Source organism: Macaca fascicularis, chromosome 7 (genome assembly GCF_037993035.2).
Source record: "Macaca fascicularis isolate 582-1 chromosome 7, T2T-MFA8v1.1".
Taxonomy (NCBI): Eukaryota; Metazoa; Chordata; class Mammalia; order Primates; family Cercopithecidae; genus Macaca; species Macaca fascicularis.
The window spans coordinates 54,997,037-55,018,911 of NC_088381.1; the positions used below are offsets into that span (position 1 = coordinate 54,997,037).

The 21,875-nt window shown below is 55.0% G+C and overlaps 1 protein-coding gene across 14 annotated transcripts in view; it reads right to left on the reverse strand.

The window, feature by feature from the left end:
- The window catches only part of LINGO1 (leucine rich repeat and Ig domain containing 1), a 204,366-nt gene that overhangs the window by 81,384 nt on the left and 101,107 nt on the right, over positions 1 to 21,875 (reverse strand). Inside the window, exon 1 of one of the 14 annotated variants that reach the window (XM_065548255.1) lies at positions 460 to 662. The exons of the other annotated variants lie outside the window; for them this stretch is intronic. The gene's annotated coding sequence lies outside the window, so the exon portion shown is untranslated. Of the gene's footprint in view, positions 1 to 459; positions 663 to 21,875 lie in introns of those variants that run through there. 14 annotated transcript variants of the gene reach the window in all.

The window sequence follows — 21,875 nt, forward strand, 5'->3', positions numbered from 1 at the left end:
CCCAGATGCCCAGGCCCAAGGAGCCCCCAATCATTGAGAGTGCTCCCCAGTCATTAAAGGCATCCCCCACTCGTTGAAGGGCACAGGTCAGGCCCCTGTGGGCCAGTCCTGGGGCAGGGAAATGGGTTGAGGGAGTAGAGGGGCCAGCTCTGGCCCTGGGCAAGGCCATCTGCCCAGCCTCCCCCTACCCCAGCCTGGCTGGAGTGTTCAGCTGCCCAGGCTGCCCACCATGCCGGCCGATCTGTGGCTGAGCTCTGGGCTGGCCAGGTGTTCCCAAGTCCGGCTGGCAGCCCAGCACCATCAGCCTGTCCCCAGAGCATGCAAGGTTTAAGCAACAGCCTTTCCACTGAACATTTTCGAAGAAAAATATCTTTTTTTTTTTTCTTCTGAAGAGAGAGAAAGGGAGGGAGGTGGAAACTGGCAAGGGAGGAGGAGAGAAGGAGGGAGGGAGAAACCTACCCCATCATTGCAGTCAAGGTCACAGGCACCGGCACGGGGCGGGCTGGGCAAGGAGCCTTTAATCTGGGAGTTCAGGCTGAGGAAACTACACGCTTGAAGCCAGAGTACATTACTGCCCTGAATGATCTGTCGGCTTCTATTAGGCTAAATATCTCTGTATAATGGGGAATTATCCTCTGAAGAGGCAAACTGCCGGCCTCTCCAGGGAGGGGGCGGTGGGAACCTCGCATCGTGAGGGCTCTCCCACGGTGGGGCGGGGGGAGCAGGACCGACTCAGAAAGCCAACCCAGTCCCACACCCCCACCCTGGAGAGTCACAGCCAGCAGCTGCTTTGATGTTTGTGGCGGGTGCCCGCCTCCCTTCCTTCCTCCCCGGACTCTTCCTTTCCTCCCTTCATACGAGCCTGGAATGATACCAGACCCGGGTGTAGGCCTGACAAGGCCACTGGTCAGCCAGGTGACCCCAGGCAAGTCTCTGAGCCTCTTGGAATCTCTGTTTTCCTGTCTGTTAGATGGCGCTAATAATACCCGCCCGAAGGCTGGCCGTGCCGGGGGCGAGCGTGAGGCTGGCATGGAGCCCAGCACAGAGTGGACATCCTGCTCTGCCCGCCGCGGAGGGCCCCCCGTCCTCCTCATCCTCACTGGCTCACCCAGGGCACCACCACCTCCTCCAGGAAACCCTCCCTGCCCCCTATCTCGGGGTGTCTCCCACCCTGGGCACCTACAGCCAGAACCCCACCTCCGGGCCCTCCGTTTCCAGTGGCTGAGTAGGAGGAGCCTCAGTTTTAGGAGATCCCCCTGAGCAGAACGGACCCCTCCTCATCTGGGCACCCGGGCCTGCCCCAATTTGCGGGCTTGGAGGCAGGGGTTAGGGTGGCACCACAGGCATGGGTGGGGCCCACAGAGGGGTGACACTCATGGGAAGGCGATCAGCACCAGGGTAGCTGGGCCAGGAAGCCAGAAATCCCAGGACAGGGGTCTGCAAGAGCAGGGTAATAGCTGAACCATCAGCAGGACTGGCTAAGGCACAAGGCAGGGCTTGGGGCCAGGTCAGAGGAGCAGAGAGGCGGGCAGGAGCTTGAAGCTGCAGTGAGCTGTGATCTTGCCACTGCATTCCAGCCTGGGCAATAGAGCCGGGGCTCAGTGCCAGGTTCCTGGTGCCGGGCAGTGTAGGGGCTGGAGCAGTTCAGGCCAGGAAAGGTCTTGGGGGTCAGGCAGGGGCAGAACTGACCTGTGCGTGTGGGCATGAGGGTCAGATGATGGTGGCAGGGTGGGGATCAGGGTACCAGGTGACAAGGTTCTGCAGACCCCAGACTCTGTTCTCAGGGCTCCTGTGCTACCCTCAACCTGTAGTGAATCCCCGGAACGGTTCAGAACCCCTTGCTGCAGATGCAGCCACTGCTGTTGCAGGGCCTGCGGGTGGGGGCAATTCCAGGGCAAGACGCCTAGAGCCCAGTGGGACACACAGAAAGGAAGTCACCTCTAGGACAGGTCAGAGGCACACTGTGTTACCCACTCCCCTCAGTAGGCCCATAGGTCCAGCCCAGAGTTCCCACAGCCTGGGGGAGCTGCCAGTTCACTCATTCACTCACTCGTTTATTCAGCAAATGCCCTCTAATGCTTTCTGTGAACTAAGAGCACAAACACACCTGAGCAGGGTGTGGGGTGGAGCGCAGGAAGGTGAGAGATGACAACTCGGGGGCTGTGTGAGAGCAGGAGCCTGAGGGGCTGTGGAAACAGGGTAGGGGGCATCTGATCCAGGGCTGGGGTTTGGGAAAGGCTTCCAGGGTGAAAGGATCTTTGAAGGGGTATTAAAGGAAAACGAGTTGGGTTTGGAAGCAGTGGGGAAGGGCACCGCAGACGACCCCAGTGACAAAGCCCAGTGGCTGGAGAGGGAGACCACCCCCTCCTTCAGGCAGGGCCTAGCAGGCACCACACGGGGTGGAGCTCTTATCCTAGGAGCCAGCAGGAGCCTGAAGTTCTAAGTGGAGAGTACCCAGGGTCCGGATTCGTGCTTCAGAAACATCATTCCAGCTGCCACCTGGGGGAGGATGGATTTCAGGCAGGCGGAAGGACAGGAGGAAGTGAGTTAGGAATGAGGCAGTGGCCAGGGGAGAGGTGGGGTACAGCAATAGAGACGAGGGCGGATGAGGGAGGGATCTGGGAGGCGGAAACTGCAAAGTGAGGGCGGCGGTTATAATCCACAGTGCCAGCGTCCCACTGAGCATCCCCCACGCCTTCTGTCCAAACAGCATCTTTAACTCTGTAAAAAATCCATTAGTTACTTTGATCTGCACAATGCTCAGGTGAGGCAGCCAGGCCAGGAATTCATTGCTTACTTAGTTCATTAATTCAACAAGCATGTGTTGAGTGCCTACTACGTTCCAGGCACCATTCTGGCCCACCCAACACAAGGAAAAACTAAGACTCACAGATGTTGCCCGAGTTCCACAGGGGTGACCAGGACCTGCTACTGGTTTGGGAACCCAGATGCCCTGCATATTTGGGGAAGGGGTGGGGTCACACGCCAAGCAGGAGCTGTGGAAAGGGAATGCCTGACAGTGGGGCTGGCTCATGGCCCTCCAGGGCAGGGATGAGCCTCAGTCTGGAGGAGAAGTACCTCTTCCTCCAAGGTGGGCATGGGAAACCAGAGAGACACAGTGGGGTGGAAGGAAGCACAGTCGGGGGGAAAGGCTGACCTCCACGGGCTGGAGGCTGGAAAGGGTGAGGGGACACAGATCAGGAATGGCAGGGCCATTAGGCCCAGCAGACTGTGGGTAGGGCCAGAGGGTGAGAAGGGTCGGGTGAGCACAGCAGGAGGATTGGGAGTGGGGCTGCCTCCTCGAAAGTGCTTGCAGGGAGAGGGGAGAGGTGGAGGCAAAGTCCCTGAGTCCCTACGGATGACAGCAGGCCCCTGGACTGCCCTAGTGGGTGCCCCGTGCAATGGCCTCAGGCTGCTCTGTGCTAAATGGGGGGCTAAGGAGCCAAGAGAAGGAAGAACTTCCTCGGAGGTGGCTCCCAAGGGCCCAGGGACGTGTCAGGACAGACCAAGGGCAGCCTGACTGCCTCCTGAGCTCACTCACACTGCCAGGACAGGAGCTGCTGGTCAACTCCTCGTCTCCGTTCCCCCAAGTCCAGCCCTATCTACCCCCAACATTAGCATTCACTGCTGAGGACCTTGGTAGTCCCCTTGCTTCCCTGGGCCCCCCTCTCTTCATCAGCAAACTGGGGTGGCTCCCACCTCACCGATGGTCAGGAAAGCACTAGCCCAGACCCTGCACACAGTAAGTGCATACTAACCGTCATCCCTACACACAGTAAGTGCATACTAACCATCATCCCCTGCACACAGTAAGCACATACCAACCATCATCTGCACACAGTAAGCGCATACCAACCATCATTCATGCACACAGTCAGCACATACCAACCATCATCCCCACACACAGTAAGCACATACCAACCATCATCTGCACACAGTAAGTGCATACTAACCATCATCCATGTACATAGTTAGCACATACTGTCATCCGCACACAGTAAGCACATATTAACCATCATCCCCATACACAGTAAGTGCATACTAGCTGTCATCTCTGTGCATAGTAAGCACATACTAACCATCATCTCTGCACACAGTAAGCACATACTAACCATCATTTCCCCCTCCACCTCCCTGGTGACAGGACCCCTTAGAGCCCAGTCCTCAGCATTCCCCATGTCTCAAACACACTAAGCGCTCAATTAACTTTATGGGCTGAGTTTACCTGCTAACCAGCTGTTAGCAATATGACCAGGTCAGAATTCTGCCCATTGGACCTGGTAGGGAAGGGGCTGAGAGGAAGGACTTGGCAGACACCACAGGGGGCAGGAAAGGAATCAGCAGAGGTCAAGGTAACAGGGGTGGCAGAGGCCCTGCTGTCACCACACATGGTAGCATTCTCAGTCTTTCAGGAGGCAGCTGGGGAGCCAGCAGAGGGGAGGGCTGAGGGCAGGGCACTCCCAGGTAGAGGGTCCCTGGGCAGATCAGCCTCCTGCCCATCAAACCTGCTCTAGGCCTCCTCAGGGCACTTTCAGCCCTGAGAGCTGCTCCCCTCAACACACCTCTCCCCACCTTGAAATCTATCCCACTGTCTACCAAGCTCTCCCCTAACAAGAGCATTGCAGAGAAATTGAAAAAAGTCAAAAGGAGTTGCCTACTCCGGGAGAAGGGGCAGAGCTGGGAAGATTCACAGAGGTGGCAGCTTTTCAACTGTGTGGGCCTCACCTAGCCCCTCTGTGAAATGGGAGTGCTCTACTATGATGACAACAAGTCTTACTACTACTGCTACTAATAGGTAAAGCATTTTGGGCACATACCCTGTGCCAGGCTCTGTGTGAGTACTCTGTGCTCAGAGAAACCGAGGCAGAGCTGAAGCCAAACCTGACCCTCCTAAACTCAGTTTGGGCGGACTGGCTGGTGGAGGGGGTGACTGGGGTCTGAGCCTTGCGCCAGCTGCAGGCAGGGTGGTAGGTGGGGTCAGTGTTACCAGTGGTCAAAGTCTCCGAGTTGTATTACTCCAAGTGTTTTTCACATCACTGCAAGTAGCTGCTCCTGCTAAACCTGGGTGAGCAGGGGTGGGTGGGGGAGGGAATCTTCCAGAACCAAGCCAGAGGCAGCAAGGTCAGGGGTTAAGGATAGCTGCAGCAGCTCAGCTTGGTCCCCTCACAGTGTTAAAAACACTGGTGCTATGTGCGGCCTGCTACTCGCAGTCTCCCTCTTCCTGTCTTCCACAGGACGACCTCACCCATGTGCCAGGCTTCAGCCCTTGGTCTAAACAGGCAGGGGTGGGTGGGAGGTCCGCATCACCATGGAAGAGGGACCGGGGCAGGAGAAGAGTGGCAACGTCCTCTGCTATGCGTACTCCTACACTGAAACCGCACACTGTGGGATAGGCGCTCTTACTCCCACTTGACAGATGAGGAAACTGAGGCTCTGAGGCAATATGTTCCTTGCCCAAGGACAGGAGAAATGACAGAGCCGGGATGCACACCTAGCACTGTCTGGTTCTAAAGGACAAGGAGATGCCAAAGGCTGAAAGGTGACTGACGCAGGAGTTGGGGTGCATCTCAAACATAACCAACAGGCCTGGGGGGTCTTTTGGGGGGAACCCTTCCTGGCTGTCCTCTCAGTGGCTGCAGGTCGTCCCAAGCCCAGGGCCAAGGTGGTCTGGCAGGCTGAGGAGATGAGGAGAAAAGAGGCAGGGGAGAATGAGAGAAGTCTTTTCTTTGGCTTCCAGCAGCTTTCTACTCACCCAGTTCCTGCCCCAAAGCATCCCACCTCCCTGGCTGGGTGGGAACCCAGGAGGCCCCAAGTTGATCAAGGGGCCCGAGAAGGCTTGTGACATAGTTTGGGTATCTGTCGCCTCCAAACAGCACGCTGAAATGTGGCCCCCCGTGTTGGAGGTGGGGCCTGGTGGAAGATGTTTGGGTCATGGGGCAGATCATTTACGAATGGTTTGGTGCCGTTCTTGCCCCCTAAGGAGGAACGAGTTCTCACTCTATTCGTTCCCATGAGAACGGATGGTTAAAAAGAGCCTGGCACCTACCTCCACCCACGGCTCCCTCACTTCCTTCCTCTTGTCATGCGATGCCAGCTCCCCTTCGCTGTCTGCCATGAGTGGAAGCTCCCTGAGGCCCCCTCTCCTGATGCAGATGCCAGCACCATGCTTGTATAGCCTGCAGAACCATGACCCAAACATACTCCTTTTCTTTACAAATTACCCAGCCTCAGGTATTCCCCTAAAGTAACACACAAACGGACTAAGAGAGCTTGCACGGGGCCAGGAGTTTGGGGGTATGGTTAAAGAGAGACGAAGGTCCAGCTGAAAGCTAGGACCCAAAAGCCACCTGGGGGCTGAGGCTAGTAGTAGTAGAGGGGGTCAGGGAGGCCCAAGACAACAGGTGTCACAGGTGGTGCCTGAAGCCCCACACTAGAGCTTCATGCCTTTGGGTGATCCAAGGTGTCTAGTTCTCCCAAGGCTTTTGCACCTGGGAGAGGCAACAACTAGGAATATTGGCAGTGGATGGTAGGGCTGTGGGGCTCTGCCCCATCCTTCACTAACACACTGTTTCTTGGCTCAAGTATTTTGCCCTCTCTGGTTCCTAGTCATCCCGTCTGCAACATGAAGTGTCCAGGCCTAAGGCTGGGGGACACCTGCATCAGGCGGGTGGAGAGGCCCCAGACAAGCTGCCTCTCCCCATGCCAAGCAGGAGTGTTGACCCTGTTACAGCACCTGCCATTCCCGAGGGATCATGTGCCTGGGGTATGGTATCACAGATGACCCCACCCTCCACCCCAGGGGCCTGGGGAGGAGGCTTTGCCTCCTTCAGTTAGTGTTCCCATTTAGAAAGCATCAACAGAACATAGGCCACATGCTCAGCACAACATGCCATGGCCTTCTTGCAGCCTCTCAATGAGACCGTGATGCAGGTATCAGTATTCTAATTCTCCAGGTGAAGAAACTGAGGCTCAGACCAAAGTGGCCAGAAAGAGTTGCAGACCGGCCCCATGAGGGTGGTTTGGTTCAGCACCCCAGACAGCTGCCTTCCTGACTACCTGGCTACTCCCAGTCCACCTGGGCTACACACACACACCAATGGCTAAGCTTGCTCTTCCCAATCCCTGATCCTATCTAAACTCCACCCAGCTTTTCCCAGCAGCTCCAGCGGCATGGCTGTGTTCTGTGCCACACAGCACTGAGACTTCAACAATGCAGCTCTTGCTCCCTAATACTTCTGTCTTAAATCTCATTCTCCCAGCAGCTCCTTGAGGCAGGCGACAGTCTCTTTCCTTCTTTCTTTAACAGAGTCCAGCCACACAGAGGGGACTGGGGAGAACCCACTGGCTTTGGAGCATGCAGATGTGAATGAGAACTGAGCTGGGAACTACTGGGCACATTGCTTTGCCTCACTGAGCTTCAGATCCCCCAGCTGTGAAGCGAACTGCTCTGTCCATCTTGCAGGCTTGCAGATGAGCCAGGGCAAAGGGTTACTCCTTCCTCATGTCAGCAGGGGCCTCCTTCCAACTCTCCCTGAGTCTCTTCCTCCTGGAACTTCACTTAAATTCTGGACCACTTCCCCCATGAAATTTTCCAAATGACTCACAAATGGGGGGATTCTTGTTACTGAGAAATGTCAGGAAGGCCCAAGAGAACAGCTGGTACAGTGCCTGGAGTCCCACTCTTAGAACGTGATTGTTTCATGTCCTTGTGGGTTCTCAGTTCCTACAAGGGTTTTGAGCCAGGAGGAGGGAGCACCTAAGAATATTGGCAGTGGGAGGTGGGGTTCTGGGTCCCTCCATTACTAACACACTTTGTGTCTTGGAACAAGCGTCTTTTCCTCTCTGAACCTCATCTGCACCATGAGGTGTCCAGGCCTACGGCAGGAGGTGGCACTCTTCCCACCGCTCCCTGGAAGCAAAGCAGGAAATGCTTGTGGCGTGATGTCAGGGATACTGGGAAGGACCCTCCAGAGCCCTAAAATCCAGGACCACAATGCTCAAAATGCCTCCACTGGGGCTGACACATTCCTTTAATCTCTAACAAAGAGAGAAGCCCAATCCTTGGGGTTGATGGGACCCTACAGACAGGCTCTGCCCGGTCCCCAGCTGCTGGGGACAGGACCTGCCTGCATGCCTCAGGCTTTGCAGGAAGGTCTCCTTGACCATCCTCAGGCCTAGTTGGCCTTCCTAGGAAGTTTTGGCTTGAGGAAGGCTGAACTCACAGGCCCCAGTCTAGGCAGAAAGAGGAAGAAGATTCTATGGGGGACCCATAGGAAGAGAGCTCTGCCAAAGGTCCCTCTGCCCCAGGAAGGAATGCTGAGGGAGCCTGAAAAGGAAAAAAGAGACAAGGAGTTTGAGTCCGGGCTCTGCCACTTAACAAGCTGTGACCTCAGAAAGATACTTTATCTTTTTGAGTTCCAGTTTCCTAATCTTAAGATGGGGGCAATAATATCCACCATCAGTGGTCCACAGGGCGCCTCATGCACGGCAAGTTCTGAAGGATCTGCAGAAGCTATGACCATTCAAGCTTCTGCTCATCAAGGCTCAGAGAAGTGGCATCAGCCTTGAGCTGCTGACTAACAGGCCCCATGGGAGAGACAAGCAGAGAGCTCAGAGGGAGTGTGGATGAGGCAGGGCCTCCAATCTGCCTCTGAGGCTACACATAGAGCACTATGCTGAGCCCCAACCATGGCCACACATTGAGCCCCGATCCTGGTCACACACTGAACCCCAAGCCTGATCACAAACTGAACCCTGACCCTGGTCAGACTCTGAGTCCCAACTCTGGTCATACACTGAGCTCTGACCCTGGTCACACACTGAGCTCTGACCCTGGTCACACACTGAGTCCCAACTCTGGTCAGACACTGAGCCCCAACCCTGGTCAGACACTGAGCCCCAACTCCAGTCAGACGCTGAGCTCTGACCCTGGTCACACACTGAGTCCCAACTCCAGTCAGACGCTGAGCTCTGACCCTGGTCACACACTGAGCCCTGACCCTGGGCACACACTGAGTCCCAATTCTGGTCAGACACTGAGCCCCAACTCCAGTCAGACGCTGAGCTCTGACCCTGGTCACACACTGAGCCCTGACCCTGGGCACACACTGAGTTCTGACCCTGGTCACAGACTGAGTTCTGACCCTGGTCACACGCTGAGCCCTGACCCTGGTCAGACACTGGGCCCTGACCCTAGTCACACACCTTAACCCTTGACACACTAAGCAATGGTCACACAGTGAGCCTTAACACCAGTCATAGACTGTGTTCTGACCCTGGATACATACTTAGCTCTCACCATGGACACACTGAGCCCTGGTCCCACCCTGAACCCTGTCTCTGGCCCCATAATGTAAATCCTGACCCTGGTTGCACACAGCCCTGACAGTCACTAGCCACCATGCCCAGTTTGCACCAGAGACCAGTGTCATGGTCTAGGCCCTAGGGAGGGTGGCCAGGTTCCCATTTCCTTGTGGAGAATTTACTGGGTTAATCTTCTGTCATATGAGCTGGCTCATCCCTGACAGAGGTGCGGGGAGATGCCGCTACGCCATGACACACACACACACACACACACACACACACATACACACACACCAGTCCACTTCCAGCACCCTGGGCCTTGCTTTCCAGGCTCCCCGACCAGTTTTATTCCCTGACCACAACTCCACAACCCAAGCCCTGGAGATGCTCCTTGGCTCCCAGCTCAGAAGAGAGGAAGGTGAGACTGGAATGCTGAAGGGAAAGGGCGCTATGCTTCACTCATTCGCAGGGCTCACTGCCCAACAGGGGACACTGAGGTAACTGGGAGGTGCATGGTGGCCCCAGGGCTCCCGTCCTGGTCCAGGGCTCTTTCCACCCAGTCCTCTGGCTGCCTAGAGGTTTCCCTCCTCTCAGTGCCCACACCGCCCAGCTGGCAGAGGAGGGCCCCTGTGGTAGGGGCAGGCAAGTGCCAAGCACCCTCCCAAGACCAAGAAGGTGAGATGGCAGGGGCTGGTAAAGCCTCGGGGAGTCACCCTGTCCTGGGCTCTGCCACCCTCGGAAAGCCCTGACTTGGAGCTAATTTTTTACTTCTTCTCAGGCTGACAATGGAATATTCTGGATCCTCTCAGGCACAATGGTGCCAAGGGGCTGAGCTGTCCCCACTCTTGCAGGGTGGCTGAGGCCTTCTGGGCTGCATGTCCTAGGGGAGAGTCAGCCACTGACTCCAGACATGGCCCCGGGTGAAGACCACCGTGGTCACACTGGAGGTGAGGGGCCCACTGATGTCTGAAATCCCAGCACTCATTCACCCTGTAGGGCAAAGCACTGCTCTTCTCAAACGCAAGCTGAGATGGGGCCAACAGCTCTGGGTCCCACCCTGGCTTGGAGTACTGCCAGCTGTGTGGCCCGGGGTGGGCTGCACTTTACCTTTCTGAGCTTTGGATCCCTTGTCTGTAAGATGGGGATAATCATATACAAATCCCATTGTTGTCACAGCTAAGATCCTGATATCCTTGCCATCTCCCCTTGATGTCCTACAAACACCTCATCATTCCTCGTCCCCAAACCTCTCCTTGTCCAGGGTTCCTTCCTTGGCAAACGTCTCCACCATCAACCCAGCTGCCCAAACTAGAAACCTTGCCTCCCTGTGATATCCCCACCCAACCCAGCACCTTTGTCCTGGGCCAGGCCCACCACGGCCTGCCAGACCCCCTGGAGTGGCCCACCTTACTCTTCTGTGTCCTTGTGTCCCTCTGCTCTTCACCCGGCAGCCAGGGCAGCACTGTTGAAGCCTAAGTTAGATTAGGTCCCTTCCCTGCTTAAAACCCTCCAGCAACTTCCTCTTTCTCTTAGACCAAAACCCACCCACCCTCCTCACTATTGGCCCCAGGCTCGGTTTGACCCAGCCCTGACCACCTACCCAACCCCACCTCCTCTGGTTCTCTTCCTGCTACCCCACAAGTTTCCTTCCAGCTCCTCGACACACCAAGGTTCTCCAGGACATGGAATGCTCTTCCTGTTCCTTGCACACAGCTCCTTCTTATCCATCTGATAATGGGATAAGATGCCTCCTCAGAGAAGCCCTCCCAGACTGCCCAGTCTCAGTGTGCCAGAAGCCCCCTAGCTGCATTCTCTATTGTTCTCTTGTTCCGCTCATTACAATTTGCAATTATACATCTACTTGCTTATTTACTTACTACTTGTCGCCACCCCGATCCCAAGACGAACTGTGAGCTTCACTCGGAAAGGGGCCGTGGCTGCCTTGCTCACTAGGCCATGCCTAGCCCCTAGCACAGAGCCTGGAACACAGCAGGTGCTCAAGAAGCAGGAATCCCTGCTGAGGAGCAGACCAGAGACTCCACCCTCTCTGCTTCCCCAGCCAGACCCAGAAGGTATAGCCAGAGTTCCAGAGGAGGTGCTGGCAGGACAGACACATGGATAGGCATGGTTCTGCCTCCATGGGCAATGCCCATGGCTGTGGCAGTGCCAGGATGCCACACGGATTCCCTGCAGGGGACAGTACAGCTAGGGACTGAGCAGAGAAGGACCTGCAACTACTGAAACCATGCCAGCAGCTGGGTGTTCTTGAAGCAAATTGCCTCAGCAGGTGGCAGGCTGCAGGCAGAGATGCTGGAGGGGAACAGGATGTGCCATGTCTTCTGATGCTCCAGGAGAGAGAGAGAGAGAGAGAGAGAGAGAGAGAGAGAGACAGAGAGAGAGAGAGAGAAAGAGAAAGAGAGAGAGAGAGAGAAAGACAAGGGAGAAATGGTGGTGGGGGGAGAAAGAGGAGAAGGAGAAGTCCAAATGGAAGTGTGCTCCACCCCACATTATGCAGACAGGAGAAAGAAAAGGGCCTCCATGGTCAAGCTCCTCTGGAAAGTAGAAGCAATGTAGGTTCACTTCCTGCTACATGCCTAATGATGGGCACCTGACGCCTGTGGCCACAGACCCTGCTCACCATGACTCCTGAAGCACAAATGATCCCGACCATTCTGCAGATGAGAAAACAGCTCAAAATGGCCACATGGCTTGCCCAAGGGGGCACCACCAGCAAGAGATGGAGCTTAAAATCAGGTCAGCACTGGGGCACCAGGGATTTTAGCCAGACATCAAGAAAATCCCCTAAACAAGTCAGGGAGAAACCCTGATCCCAGGAAGGGCTAGGGTCTCCCAGAAGCTGGTGGGCAAAAGGACTGGACAAGTGGCTGAGGGCAGGAGGCTGAACCTATTAAATTCCAGAGTCTCACCCAGCTGTGACATCCTGCAACCACTTCGTAAGCTCCAGCAGCCTCCAGGAGGGTGAGCTCAGGAAGAGGCTGGGCAGTCCCTGAGAACCCCTGGGGGAGGCTCTGACCATCAGGATTTGCCAGGACGCCAGGCAGGAGCACAGGCACCAATCCAAGGTGCTTCTATTCTCTGTGGGAGGTCCTGACCTTCTAGGGCCACCAACGGAGATGTGGGTGACCACAAGTCCCAGAAGAAAAGGGGCTAGAAAGGACGAGATGAGGGAGAGAAGGAGCTCTCTCCTATGGCCAAACCAGCCAGCAGGAAACCCTGTCCCACAGTTTTGACAGGTATCAGGCACCAGCTTGCCCAGAATTTCTGTCTTGCACAAGGTAATTACAGTTCTTCCTGTGTAATGAGATGGTTTTTAAAGGCCATTCAAAAGAAATTTCCTATAATGAGGTGAAGGGGTTTATAGTGTTAGATATCAAGGAAGCTGGTAATTGGTGGGACCCAGGCTGAGTCCTGGAGTGAAGCGACGCGTTTCCACATCTAAAAGGCGAGAAGAGCAGGAGGGTGGATGGTGAGCCCTGGGAAGGAGGACAGAAACTTTACTGGCAGCCCGGTGTGCCCTGAAGAGCAGAGTGGGGCATCGGGAGGCTGGAACCCTGTTGGGGCAGAGGAAACTGATGGAGCTGGGGCTGGTCAGGAGTAGGGGAAAACCTACAGGGGTGAAGCCACAGGGTGGAAGTCTGGGCTCAGAAGGAAAATGAAGGTACCAGGTTGAATAGTGTCCCCCCAAATTCATGTCCATCTGGAACCTCAGAATGTGACCTTATTTGGAAATAGGGTCCTTGCAGAGGTAATCAGTTAGAAGGAGGTCATACTGGAATAGGGTGGGTCCTGATCCAACGACTGATGTGCTTATGCAAGAGATCAGCTTGCCCAGGTGCAGTGGCTCACGCCTGTAATTCCAGCACTTTGGGACTTTGGGAGGCCAAGTCAGGCAGATCACCTGAGGTCAAGAGTTCGAGACCAGCCTGGCCAACAGGGTGAAACCCAGTCTCTAATACAAAAATTAGACAGACGTGGTGGTGGGCGCCTGGATCTCCAGCTACTCAGGAGATTAGTGGGTTCAAGGCAGAAGAATTGCTTGAACCTAGGAGGCGGAGGTTGCAACGAGCAGAGATCCTACCACTGCGCTCCGTAGACACACTTAGGGGAGGAGGCCATGTGAAGATGGAGGCAGAGGCTGGAGTGATGCATCTTCAAGCCAAGGAATGCCAGCAACACCAGGAGCTGGGAGAGGCCAGGAACATCCTCCCCTAGAGCCCTCAGAGAGAGTACGGCCCTGCGGGCACGTTGGTCTCAGACTTCCAGCCTCCAGAGCTGTGAGAGAGTAATTTCTATTGTTTTAAACCACCAGGTTTATAGTAATTTGTTACGGCAGCTCTAAGAAACTAGTACAATAATCGTTCTAACAACTGCAACTATCTGGCCATGGAAAATGGCCTCAAAATGGGGTGAGCCTCCCACCTGCAGAGGTGTGCGAGCAAAGCTGAAGCATGCTCAGTGCCCCCAGAACTCTGGACAGCTCCCAAGGCAGGTTCACAGTTCGTCTTCCATTTGACCTCACTGTATGCAGGGAGCCATACAGACAGGGTCATCATTCCCCTCCCACGGGTTTGGAAACTGAGGCCAAGAACCTGCTCAAGAGCACAAAGTGGCCAGAGTCAGGGACAGCGGCAGGCCTGGAATCCCGGCATCCTGACCGCCAGTTTCGGGCTGGTTCAGGCTCACTGACTTGGGTCCTCCTTTTGTGCCTTCTCTGTCTCTAGATTCAACTGTGGTTCAATGTCCTGGAAGGCAGAGAAAAACCCAGCTTCCCTGTACCTGGCTGTTCCAGACTGAAAGTGGCATCTCTCCTGAAGCTTTCCAGTGGCGCTGCAGGCCCACTTCTCTGACGTGTCTGTCCTGATGGAGCCACAAGCTTCTCAGGCATGACTTGGCTTATGGAGAAGCTACACTAGCTGGCAGGCCCTTGATGAGCACCTACTGTGTGCAAAGCCCTGGCACAGTGGAGGGTGGGGGTAAACACAGGGAAGGTGGGAGCCAACGTATCAGGGACTGAGTCCATCCATATCAGACCACCCAGTGAGACCTCACACTGTGTCCCCAGACCTAGTTTGGCTTCTCACTGGGCATCGCAGACCCTCATCAGGAGGATGGAGAGAGATAGTAAAAGGGTGGGTCTGAGGAGGGCACTGGGGAGTTGGAGCAGCGAAGAGGAGCCCCCCATGGAGGAGGAAGGGAGAAGAGAGGGTGGCCGAGGGAAGCTGCAGCTCCTCTGGTTTCTCCTGCTCCTTCCAGGCCTCTGGATTCCCAGGGGGGCGGGGGCCACCCTGGGCTGTCCCTCACCCCCACCCACACCTGGCATTCAGCTCCTCCCTCCCCGTGTCTGCCTGCATTGCTGGAGAACTTCAGGAAGGCCCTTCAGCTCTGACACCAAATGAAGCAGGAGCATGGCCAAGCTTGCCAGCCCAGGCGGCCCAGCTCTAAATGCTGGTTAATTGGCACTGAGTGGCAGAGGGACATGAGGAATGGGCTTTGAAGTCACCTGGTGGGACTTGTCCAGCAGGAACAATGGGCCACCCGGCTGGTAGAGAGTCTCGGCTCCTAATTAGGAACCACTTTGAACATGGAGGCATCAGATTAATGAGGTTTACAGCGCTCAGTTTCACGGTGTGGCAGGCTGCCTCTGTTCTCTGATCGCAGTTTGATGCCAAAACCTTGTTCTCTAAATCAAAGGTTCTCCAGAAACCCCGTTTTCTGACGCGCCTTGGATTTCTGCTGGGCGTCTCTGCCAGGGAGCTAAAAGCCTTCACCTCCACTCCTTCACTCTGCCATGGTGCTGGCTTTTGTTTCGCTGAAGACTTCACAGGGCTGGAACACCTCACACAGCCCACCTGGGAGGGAGGACAGGGTGGCCGGGGTAGCCCCATTCAGCAGAGTGTGCTTGCTCAAGGTCACACGGCAAGCTGGCCAACCGTGCCGGGCTGCCAGGCCCCCAGATTGCAGGGCCTCTCTGCTCTTGGCAGCTTTGAAGGTGCCAGGCCATGGAGGATCCACTGGCCAATTTCTCGCTGTTGGCATCTGTTCACAGGCCTCAGGGGCCTCTGGTTCACCATTCTTGGGAGAAGATTGAGACGTCTGCAGGAGGCAGCCCGCACGGCCTTGCTTTCCGCCTCTTCTGCTCCAGCGGGGCGCCTTCTTCCCCAGCCCCCTCTCTGAGCCTTTGCTCACCCAGAGCCCTCTCCTCTTCCCCTCCAGAATCTCTCTTCTCTGATCCATTTCATTAAACTCGCACCACCCTTCAAAACCCAGCTCAACCCTTGCTCCTTCTTTGTCACCACAGTCCCTGGATCTTTCTCTTCTTCTCCAAGAACTTCAGTCCCAAATCCCTGTTTCCTTGAACAACTGCTTCTTGCCCTATGTTCCACTGTTTAACATTACTATATTTGCTTATTATTTTGTCCTGTCTCACCTATGAGACTGTGGCTTAAAGAGAGGCATGGTGCCTGTGTCACCTCTGTGTCCCCGACAGTGAAGCCTGGCTGATAATGAAGATTCCATCCTCCTTTGGCACTCTGGGGGCCACAGGGAGAGTAGACACCTTCCTGCCCTGTTTCCCCAACTTCCAAGTGGGCCTGAGGTCTGCATCCTGCTTCCTTCATGAGGCTGCTGAATGAGTGTGGGAAAAGATGGCAGCCCTGGGGCAAAGACAGGGAGGCTGGGGAACACTGAGGCTTGGACAAGTCAATTCCTCTCTCTAAGCCTCAGGTTCCCTATCTGTAGACAGGGTTAACCCGAGGATTCACAGGATGCATGCATTAAAACGCAATCCTCACGTCCACCTTGGGAGTATGTACTGTCATTCTGCTCTATTTTACAAATGAAGAAAGGCCCAGAAAAGTTGGAGGAGGCAGTGCTGAAACCTAGGAAATACGTGGCTCTGGAATCCAGCCTCCACCACACCACTGACTTTCCAGCAGACCCTCTGCACGCTTCGGCAGAGCTTGTTCCTTCTGAAATGTGCTTACCCTCCCTGGGCCTCTGTTCTCCCCTCTGAGGGGCGGGCACACAGTGACATTCTGCAGATGATTTTTGCTCGGCCAGGGCAGGCTGATGTGCTCCCTGCTCCTTGAGGCTCTTTCAGACCTCAGGTCCAAATTCCTCCCATCTATAGTGGTTCTGTCCCTGTGGGGCCTAAGAGGTGGCTGTGCCTCCCCTACCTCTGCCTTAGAACTTCCTGGCCACTTCACTTCACCCACCCAGGGCTTCTGTCTGTCCTTCCCTGCACCTCAACCCTTGCATCCTTCTAGGTGACTTCCCCATGCTGGAGGTGCCCCAACCGCCTGCCTCCAGTCACCTTCAGCTGCCATTCCCTCCAGCCTCTATCCCAGGCCACACTCTGGCCCTGTCACCACCATGGGTCCTGGTCAAACCTCCCATTTGGCCCTCCAGCTCCTCTCTTTACAATCCTCTCACTGCACCAAGACCTTCACACTTCACCTTCCATCACTGCCCTTCTACCCTCACTGCCCTTGGTGAGCTTGAGTTCCATGGTCTATCAGCATAATTGATGCTCAAATACCTTGCCCCCCTCCCCCTGGGCAGTACTTTCATAAAACCCCAACCTGGATGAGCCCAACCATCTTGGCACTTATAGCTGGGAGGCCCAATACAGCTAGAGAAATGACCCCACCGTGAAGGCTGTGCCCTCTGTGAGCTTGAATCCTAAATCTCCAGCAATTCCCGCACTGTCTGGTAGTTCCAGCTCTAGCCACCAGCCAGCTCACCGCCCCACTCTCCAATCCCAGCTCTAGCCACCAGCCAGCTCACCGCCCCACTCTCCAACCTGGCAGTGGCCCCACCTCCACCCTCCTCCTGCCTCCCCTCCTCCATGTGACTCATTACTCTCCACTGAGACCTCACTTTGTTTTCACTGGGGAAGCAGAAGCCAGCAAATGTGAACCCCAGTCCTCTGCCCCTGCACATTCTAGGAGCCCACCAGCTTTGGCCTGCACCCGCCTTCCTGCCTGATGAGGGGTCTCACTGCTGTTAAAGGTTAATGGCTCCACTTGGACTCCGAACCCACCCCTCTCATCCCCAGGAATTCAGCTCCGTCCCATCATTATGTTATCTTTTAACATCACCTGTCTCTCCCTCTTTACTGGGTCTTTTCTTCTTCCCAGCAGCAAACAATTGTGTTCTGGTATCTGCCATCCTTTAAAAATCCCCTTCCTTCATTATGCTGAAGTTTTTTTTTTTTTTTTTTTTTTGAGGCAGAGTCTTACTCTGTCACCTAGGCTGGAGTGCAGTGGTATGATCTCGGCTCACTGCAACCTCCGCCTCCCTGGCTCAAGCAATTCTCCCACCTCAGCCTCCCAAGTAGCTGGGATTACAGGCGCCCACCACCATGCCCAGTTAATTGTATGTGTGTGTGTGTGTGTGTGTGTGTGTGTCTGTGTTTTGTAGAGATGGGGTTTCACCGTGTTGCCCGGGATGGTCTTGAACTCCTGAGCTTAAGTACTCTGCCTGCCTCAGCCTCCCACAGTGCTGGGATTACAAGCATGAGCCACTGTGCCCGGCCTATGCTGAGTTTTTAAAAAATTAATCTCAAAAGGTGATATACTGTATGATTCCATCTATGTAACACTCATGAAATAACAAAATTACAGAGGAGGACAAATTAGTAGCAGCCAAGCAGTAGGCGTGGGAGCAGGGTTGGGCGGGGAGGGGTGTGCTGGCACAGAGAGTCTTGTAGTGTGGCGCAGATCTACGTCTCCATTGTGGTGCCGGATACACACACAGGACTATATATAAACACACATACACACGAGTGCATGTATAACTGGTGAAATTAGAATCAGGTTTGTGGACTGTGCCAACGTCAGTGACCTGTCTCTGATATTGTCCTGGAGTTATGCGAGGCTGGGTAAAGGTGCACCCAGCATCATGCCCACAGCTGACTGACTTTGCCCTTCCTTTGGGAACCCTCTCCTGGCTTCTGGGATTCCACATCCTTCTGGCTTTCCTCGCACCCCCTAGATGTACCTTCTCAGCCTCCTGTGAAGGTTCCTTCTCCTCCCTCAACTCTGCACGGTGGTAACTCCAGGGTCCAGGACTTGGTCCTCTCTCCACCATCCACGTCACTTCCTGGGTGGTCCTTGCTTTGCCCAGGTCTCTAAACCCCATCTATAGTTGCTGGTTCCCACGTCTCCATCCCCTACACAGACCTCTCCCCGAGCTCCAGGCTTGTGACCACGACTGTCAATAGGACATCTCTGCAGAAGGAGGTGGTCAGAAACGAACTCCTGATCCTCCACCGCACCTCCACATCTCAGAGGATGACTGCAGCGGCTCAAGCCAGGAATCGAGGGTCCTTCTTGCCTTCTCCATGACCCTCTCCCTGTCCCCAGTTCTGCTGCCATGATGGGGTCTGCCACCCCCATCACCATGGCTACCATTTTGACCTAGGCCTCCATCACGTCTGCCTCACTCTCTTTCCCTACTTGGCCCTTCCTGCAGCAGCTGGAGAGATCTTTTCAAAACCTAAATCAGATTGTCATCACCCCTGCTTAACCCAAGCTTACTCACCGCCCCCTGCCCCTTGGAAAATATCCCACGGCCCCAGAGTGCCATGCAAATGCCCTCATTTGGTCCTCTCTCCCCCTGCCACTGCCCTTGGCCACACAGCCTCCTCATCCCCCTCAGGGTCCTCCCACAGGTGCTCCCTCACCTGAGGGCCCTGTTGCCCCGTCTTACCAGCTGTCCCTATTCATCCCATCACTGCACTATTAACATTCCCTGTTTGCCCCACTGGCACGAGGAGCATGCACAGCCAGCACCTGGAGCGTGGCAGGCACTCAGTAATGCCTGTGGAGTGAATGGGCGAGCTCTCCCTGCTCTCCTCCCTCCCAGAAGCATCCTCTCTCTCTTCCTCCCGCGATGAGGTTGGCTTGCTTGGGCACGGGGGAGGGTGCGCACGTCTCTACGCGCCCACACGTTCCACTTTCCCCCAAACAATAACTGATACCCAGATGACTCGATGACACGATCATTTCCCCACGTCTTGGCTGGGAGCTGCTTCCAGTGGTAAAAGTTTGCTGTTTTATGGTCCTAAGAAGACATCAGCCATAACGTGCTAAAATTATCACCTAGTCGAGTCATCTGTTTAAATACTCTGGAAACCAAATACTCCAGGGCTGAGTGCTATTCCCAGTGGTCCTGGATGCCAATGGTGGGCCTGGTTGTCTGGAACACTGAGCTCCTGGGTCTGAGCCCACCCCAGCTTGGCCAGCCTACTCTGCAGGGTGACTGTGGTCACACGTGGGATGTGGCAATGCCACACTTCATGGCTGGCATGCTGCATGTACCCCATATGGGGTACTCTCCACCCCTTTCACACATCCATGGGGTGCTAGGAGGAAATGGGGCAGCCCTATCAGCGTGGGCCCAGCAGGCAGCCTCAGGGCCGGGCAGGGCACGGCGTGGGGGCCTAGGAGGGGTCTGAGGAGTCAGTCATTTATGACAACCAGATTTGGGCCCAGCCTGAATATCACTGTTGGAATGAGTGGAATTACATGCAATGTCATTAACTGTCCTGAGAGGTAGTAAACTTCCCATCACCAGCGGTGTCCAAGCAGAGCAGGGCATTTTAGGAACAGAGTCTCCAGCCCTGTGATGCTGGGACTTGGGCCACAAGTAGAGTGGAGTTCCAGAGCCAAAAAGACACAAATTCAAATCCCACCTGTACTACTGACAGCTTGGGTAACCCCAGGCAAGTCACGTAACTACTCAGATGCAGTTTCCACAAAGAAATAATGGGAACAAGATGTCTGCATGCAGCAGGTGCCTACTAAACACTGGCCCAGCACCCCACACCCGCCCTGTGCTGGGGCCCGTATCATTTCCTACTTCCTCCTCATCAACTTAAATACCTCCAGCAGTGCCTTAGTAGTCTCCAAATATCCTTTCTGCTGTTCCCAACACGTGCCCAGGGCCACCCTCCTCTCCATTCATCTCAGGACAAGTGCTAGGACCACCTCCTCCAGGAAGCTGTCCCTGGCTGCTCTGAAGGGGGCTGGGCTACTCTCCACCGGCGCGCTGTGCACATCAGGTATTTGAGGCTGGTACAGCTCTGGTGTCTCATGGTCGGTTGGGGGAGGGAAACATACTGTGTGTGAGTGGATGTGTCCTGCAATAATGACAACGACAAATACTTAACGTGCATTTACTATGTGCCAGCCACTTCACAGGTGACCAGCTCATTCAACCTGCACAAGTTATGAGGGAGGCACTCTTCTTATCTCTATTTTATAGAAGGAGGAACTGAGCACGGGGAGGTTTGGTGACTTCTCCAAAGTCTCACAGCAATAAATGGCAAAGCCAGACTTGCAGCCAGGCAGTGTGGCCCCAGAGTCTCCATTCCTCTCAGCTTCCCAATACTACAGACACGGCTCCCCACTTTGGGCTCTTTTCTTTCTTCTTTTTCTTTCTTTTTTTTTTTTTTGAGACAGGGTCTCACTCTGTCACCCAGGCTGGAGTGCAGTGATGTGATCACAGCTCACTGCAACCTCCACCTCCTGGGCTCAATCAATCCTCCCATCCCAGCCTCCCAAGTAGCTGGGACTACAGGTGTGCACTACCACACCCAGCTGGGCCCTCTCATTAGTTCTGCAGAGAGTCAAGAATTATCCTAGGTGTATGGCTATGTACACTGTGATTCTGGAGTCCAAGACACGTGCAGGAATACACACACACGCACACGTACACACACATGTCTACAGAGCATCAATAACACAGACTCAGGCATACACAACATGAGTGAAGAGCCATCTACTACCAGTTCATCGCCTGAGTGTCTCTGTCTCCCAACTCTCCTCCTCCCAAGCCAAGGTGGGCAGGGAGCGAATGGTGGAGACTCAGGTACCGTCCACCTCCACTGCCAAGTCTGCCCTCTAGATGTCAACATTTCAAACCTCGGTCCACCCATGTGATAAGATCCGTTTGTAATGGTGGCAACCTTGAGGCTCAGAGAGGGTTGGACGCTCCCCTCAGCTCACACAGCAAATCAGGGCCCAGGGAGTTCCCAACAAATGCTTCCCCACACCTTTCCAGGGTCACCTCCAGAATCTCAGATTCCAGCCATTTCCCTTATTCTCACCTGCTTTTAGTAGGATATAAATAAAAAGAGAAGAGAAAACAGTAAGATAAAGAAGGGAAACAGGAGAGAGGTGAGAGACCCAGGAGGAGAGGAGATGAGGAGAGGGGAAGCCTGAGCCACAGGGTGCTCGGCTCAGCACCCTGCTCCCCAGCGCCCCTCACCCACAGCTGCCACCCAGAGGAGTGCAGCGAGGTGGGGGTTAACTCTCTGCCGTGGAGCAGAAAATGAGGTTCCAGTTATTAGTTGATTTATTGCTCTGTCCTCAATCTGCGCTCAGGTCCTGGAAGGAAATGTTCCACTCGAAAGCATTAAGCGTCTTCAAAGAGCAGAGGCATTAAAAATTGAAATCATAAAATAGACACGTAAATACAGTGGAGGTGGGGGGGGGGCAACTCCCAGGCGGGCTGACGTGGGGGTGGCAGGCCCAGGTGCCAGCCAG